The sequence below is a fragment of the Panthera leo genome, chromosome A1 (genome assembly GCF_018350215.1).
Source record: "Panthera leo isolate Ple1 chromosome A1, P.leo_Ple1_pat1.1, whole genome shotgun sequence".
Taxonomy (NCBI): Eukaryota; Metazoa; Chordata; class Mammalia; order Carnivora; family Felidae; genus Panthera; species Panthera leo.
Window position 1 is genome coordinate 7,313,328 of NC_056679.1, and position 5,759 is coordinate 7,319,086.

The following is a 5,759-nucleotide window of genomic DNA, read 5'->3' on the forward strand; positions in this document are numbered from 1 at the left end:
CTGGGGCTCAGAGAATCAAGCAACTTGCCCCAAATCATAGCCAGAATGTCTTCAGAGGCTCCGCTCCAACAACTATGTAACCCTGCTCAGAGCAGGAACTCAATGGATATTTGTTCCGTGGATTAGAACAGGTGTGGCAGAAATTGCTGATTTCCCCTATTATCCACTCTTCCCTTCATCTTAGAAATAACCGCCACTACCATCCAAGATTTTGGCTGAGCCTCTGCCTACTTCCTTAGGCCTCAGTTTCCACATCTGTCAATTAGAAATAATAATAGTACCAGCATGCCTCGGCGGCTCAGTCAGGGAAGTGTCTGACTCTTGATTTTGGCTCAGGTCGTGATCTCACTCGTGGGATCGAGCCCTCCCTCAGGCCCTGCGCTGACAGCTCAGAGCCTGCTTGGGCTTCTCTCTCTCCCTCTCTCTCTCTGCTCCTCCCCTGCTCGCTCTCTCTCTCTCTCTCTCAAAATAAATGAATAAACATTAAAAAAAGAAAGAAAGAATAATGGTACCTGTCTCATGTTCCTCAAGTGTAAGAACTCCCAGTCATGTAGATCGCTAACCAGAAAGTGTCACCAACTATGGTATCTGACCAGTAAAATACGTATTTTAAATCCCTAACTTATAATTCATTTTAATGACTGGGAGGCTGTGTGTGTATGGTTTTAATGACTGTGAGGCTGTGTGTGTGTGTGTGTGTGTGTATGGCTTAAATAAGTTACGACATGTGCCCAGCACACAGCATTAAATTCCGGCCAATTGATTAGATTATACTGAATAGCATTCTGTAAGTCTAGCTCAACAAAGAATCAAGAAACTCCAGAGAAAGCTCCACCCAAACAAAGAAAAAGACACTGGAAAATTGAGATGGATAATCTCGGAACCCGACCCTTTAACGATGTCTTAGGTTGAGGTCCTAAGACAAGATAGTAAGCTGGAGAGGCTCCTAGGTTGTTCCCAATTTATGCTTTGATCTTTAATATGTAGCAAAAGCTTAGGGACGTGTTTGCGTCTAGGATACAAACTAGACAGGACAGAAGTGATCTCTTCCTGCCGTCCTAGACTAGAGCCAGCTAAGAGGCGCTCTAAGATTTGTTATGAACGGCTCCATGGGATTAGCCTTATATTTCATAGCTGGAGAAGTAAAAGAAAGTGACTTTTCTTAGGAATTCAGTTTATTCACTAATTCTACATTGTTAGCTGGAAATAGGACTTCTCTCTGAGGCACAGGGTCTACTCAGAGCAGACCCGCTAATAAGCAATCCCCCGTGGATTCTGTTTAATTTGCTTCCCTTTTTGCGTGACCTGCTGTACCGGAGACATTCACCCGGTGCCCCAAAATGACACAGAGATCTGTACAGTTACAAGTACAATTACTCAAGCAACTAGTGACAGATGCAATGCTCTTCGTGGGAATTGAGAACCAGGGTTCTTGCTCTTCCTCGGCGCTGCCTGCGGAGGTGGTGGCCATCTGTGACTCGGCATCATGGCGGCCCTCAGACCTCTGGTGCAGCCCAAGGTCGTTAAAAAGAGGACCAAGAAGGTCATCCGGCACCATTCCCACCGATGTGTCAAAATAAAGCACAATTGGGAGAAGCCCAGAGATACTGACAATAGGGTGTGCAGAAGATTTGAGGGCCAGATTCTGATGCCCAGCCTGGTTGGTTAGGGGAACAACAAGAAAACAAAGCACGTGTCGCCCAGGGGCTTCCGGAAGTTCCTAGTCCACAGCGTCAAGGAGCTTGAAGTGCTGCCCATGCCCAACAGATCTTACAGTGCAGAGATTTCTCACGGTGTCTCCAACAAGAACCACAAAGCCAGTGTGGAAAGAGCGGCCCAGCCGGCCATCAGCGTCACAAATCCCAATGCCAGCTGCGCAGCGAAGAAAGTGAATAGACAGCTTGTGTGCGTGTCGTATTTGTGTTAATAAAACCATAAAACTACAAAAAAGAAAACAAACCAGGGTTCTTTCGAAGATGAGGAGAACTAACCAAACGGCGAGGACATAATCTTTGGAACCGTACGTGACCTCAAGACATGGTGATCCATTGGCTTCTCTATGCCTCTACTCTTCTCAGTACCAGGGGCAGAAATACTCAACCTCCTGCCAGGGTTAAGGGCATCACTAAGAAAATCCCAAAGCAGCTCCCACAAGAATTGAGGTGTCTTGACAGCTGCCTTCTCTGAGAACCCCGCTCTTCCTCTTGCCCCTTCCTATCATCCACAATGTAATGAGGACGCGGCCATCATCAATCACCTGCTCATTGTGGCTCTGTGAAACCGCTAACCCAAATGCTTGGCTGAACAAAACTGGGGCTATGTGAGTGGACATGGAAATGAGAGTGATGACCACAGGACTCCACAGGACTCTTAAAACCAATCCGCTCCACTCTCTATGGCATACCACAGAATTTCAGCCTTAGACAACTTCTCTGCTCTCTCTCTTCCAGCGGCTTGTTTTTGCTTTGGGGGACGTTTTTGAGCCCAAGGCTTTCAGAGAACGAGAAGTTGGGAGCAGATGTGCCCAATGAGAAGTTGGGATGTGTCCGAGGTTTGCTCTAACAATGGGGAAGAGGGAGCGTGTGTTGAGAGGACTGAGCAGCCACCGAGGTCTCCCCTGTCCTCGGGTTTATTGCTTTATGCTGCCACCTGGCTGATCATTGAGCTGCAGGCTCCTACCGCAGAGCAAGAAAGACGAGACAGAACATTTACACTGGCAGGACTCAAAAACAAGTTTCCTGATAGGCACCTCGCCAGACAACTCAGACCAGCCTCACGAGAGGCACTGTCATCCATAAGGCGGAAACAGGTACTAATTCTAAAGGCCGGGCTTAAAGGTCAGGGGTTCGCTCATCAGCTGGAAAACTCTCGAGAGGAGACTGGTTCTGTTTCAAACCCACCATGTTTTGTTCTTTAGATCTATCGACACTTCCTACTGACATCCTCAGTCAAGATGTTCCACACATTCATCTTCATGGTCCCTGAGTAAGAGAACACCCTCATCCCTGCAGAAATCATCTCTGCTTCCAGTGATGTCAGGGTCAAAGACAAAAGGAACAGGTGTGCGGTGAACGACTTAGGCTGGACAATCCATGCCAAAAGAAGGCCTCACCCACATTCCTGCATCCCACCACCCAGGAAATACACACAGCTCGCATTTACTGAGGGCATGCTCTGTCTCAGACGGCGTGCCAAGTGCTTTACCAATACTTAAGGAAGGAACAGTGGTCCCGGGACAAGATGTGGAAGGAGCAGAGATCTGTCCCAGGCTGAGCACACAGACTGAGAAGAAAACTCCCTGGAGGGCAAGTACACGGTGGGTGTCAAGGTAGGTGCCAGCTCACAGACTGGCCTGTGGGCACTTGTGGGCACTTGTAAGCATGTGAGCCCATGAAGGACTTCCAGAAAACGAGATAGAAAGGGAGGCATCTCAAAAGTGAGGCCAGAGGTCCTGCAAGATTCAAACAGAAGTCTAGGCTATTGACATTAATTGCCTTCCCCTGCACCCGTTGACCAGAAAGCCATAATATTCGGGTTACAGGTACATCATTTTTAATCCTTTCAAGGGAGGGGTGATCATTCCACTTTTACTATAGAAAGCTAAAGTGCTGAGAACTCATGAAATCTTGTGATGCTCACCAAGATGCACCTAGGATGCGGTGAATAGGTACAAAGCAAGGACAAATCATTCTTATCGCCATGAGTGCCAACATTAAAAAATGTATTAAACGGGGGCACCTAGGTGACTCAGTCGGTTGAGCGTCCGACTTCGGCTCAGGTCATGATCTCATCGTTTGTGAGTTCTAGCCCTGCGTCAGGCTCTGTGCTGATGGCTCACAGCCTGGAGCCTGCTTCGGATTCTGTGTCTCCCTCTCTCTCTGCCCCTCCCCCACTCGTGCTCTGTCTCTCTGTCTTTCAATAATAAATAAATGTTTAAAAAATTTTTTTAATGTATTAAACATATACAATGTCCAATGTGCCAAAAGCCATGAGAAATTTTGGTGACACCAATATAAATAAGTATTTATCCCTGCCCTTAAAGGTTTGTAATCTAGATGGGAGAGAACAGGAGGATGTCCCAGAGGCTATGACATGATTACCATTGGTTCCTTCATTTGACTTGATTCTTATTATCTGGATGGATTAGGGGTTGGAGACCACACTAGTTATGATTAGATACAGCTGCATGTAATAGAAAATTCAAATAATAAAAATGATAAATATTTATCTTTCACTCACGTAAAATACGTAGGCAGGTCCTTGACCTTCAGGGACCCAGGCTCCTCCCATCTTTCTGCTCTACTATTCCCAGGATGAAGTTTCTATCTTAAAGATCATTTAATGATCCAAGATAGATACAGAAAACGCCTCTCTGACTTGCAAGGACCACCCCCCTCCACTTACCTCTTCAAAAATGTTTGTTTCCAGGGATACATCTATAATCCCGGTTTTTCTTTACACTCCCCAGCCCCAAGCTCATCCATCCTAAGACTAAAGCTACTGTGTTTGCAGACGTAAGTTCCAAATCTCTCTTTCCATCCCTCATCTCTCTACTCAACTTTAGAACCGCATCTTCATCCTGGGACATCAGCAGAATGCTCCGAGGCTAAGGATTAAAATGCAACACATCATGGTTGCCTGGCTGGTTCAGGTGGTAGAGTGTGGGACTCTTGATCTCAGGGTCCTAAGTTCCAGCCCTACCTTGAGGGCAGAGTTTACTTTGAAAAACAAAATTAAATGCAACACTTCCCAAACATGGAGGTAATGTTGTACCTCCCCAAGCAAAAGTGGGTCCTGCTCTTGAGGTCCCTGTCTCTGCATCTGGTATTGTACCATGTATTCCCTCAAACAAGCAACCCAAGCATTCATCCATGTGTTTGGTGCCCTCTGTCTTTCATGCCCTTCCCCTCCAGCACGCACACACACACACACACACACACACACACACACACCCCTAATTGGTCTCACCAATTTTCCCAAAGATTCTCTTCAAATTCTCCCAAAGATTTCTCTTTTCTCATCTTCCTGTCTCCTCTCCAGCTCTCAGGTGGTCATTCTCCATCACTTGAACTAATTTTCTCTTTGCCTGTTTCCCTACCTTTGTTCATTCAATAATGCAGTAAATTGTTCATTTGCAAGCCAACTCTCCGTTGGATCCTGCTCTGGCCCCCTCTCTGGCCCCATCTATAAGACTTCCTACTGCTTCCAGTAATATTTCTTAAGTTCCTTGGCTTAAAATCTCTGAATAGGGGCACCTGGGTGGCTCAGTCGGTTAAACGTCCAACTTTGGCTCAGGTCGTGATCTCTCGGTTCTCGAGCTCAAGCCCTGCGTTGGGTTCTGTGCTGACAGCTCAGAGCCTGCAGCCTGCTTCAGATTCTAGGTCTCCCTCTCTCTCTGCCCCTCCCCCACTTGTGCTCTGTCTTTCTCTCTCTCTCTCAAAACAGATAAACATTTTTTAAAAATCTCTGAGTAGGATCAAGCTCAAACCTGTCAGCAGGGCCCTTTCTTTGCACCTTAACCTCCAGTACCACTCACACGCATGTCTAGGCACTTCTCCCTCTCCGCCCTCCTCCACTCCTGGCTCCCAGGTACATTCCCTATGCCCTGGGGGACCAGGCGCTCTCCCGCCCCCTTGCCCGAGTGAACAGACTGCTCTCTCCTGGGAGAGTTGCCTGAGTCAGTACTGGCCTGCTCAGGGGAACAATCCTTTTCTTTGCAAGGAGAATTTCCCCCTTCAGTGCCTCAACCCAGAAAAAGC

At 47.2% G+C, this 5,759-nt stretch overlaps 1 pseudogene; it reads left to right on the forward strand.

Annotated features, from left to right (window-relative positions):
• Window positions 1-1,486: 1,486 nt before the first annotated feature.
• On the forward strand, window positions 1,487-1,896 carry LOC122198783 (annotated as a pseudogene).
• Window positions 1,897-5,759: the final 3,863 nt, after the last annotated feature.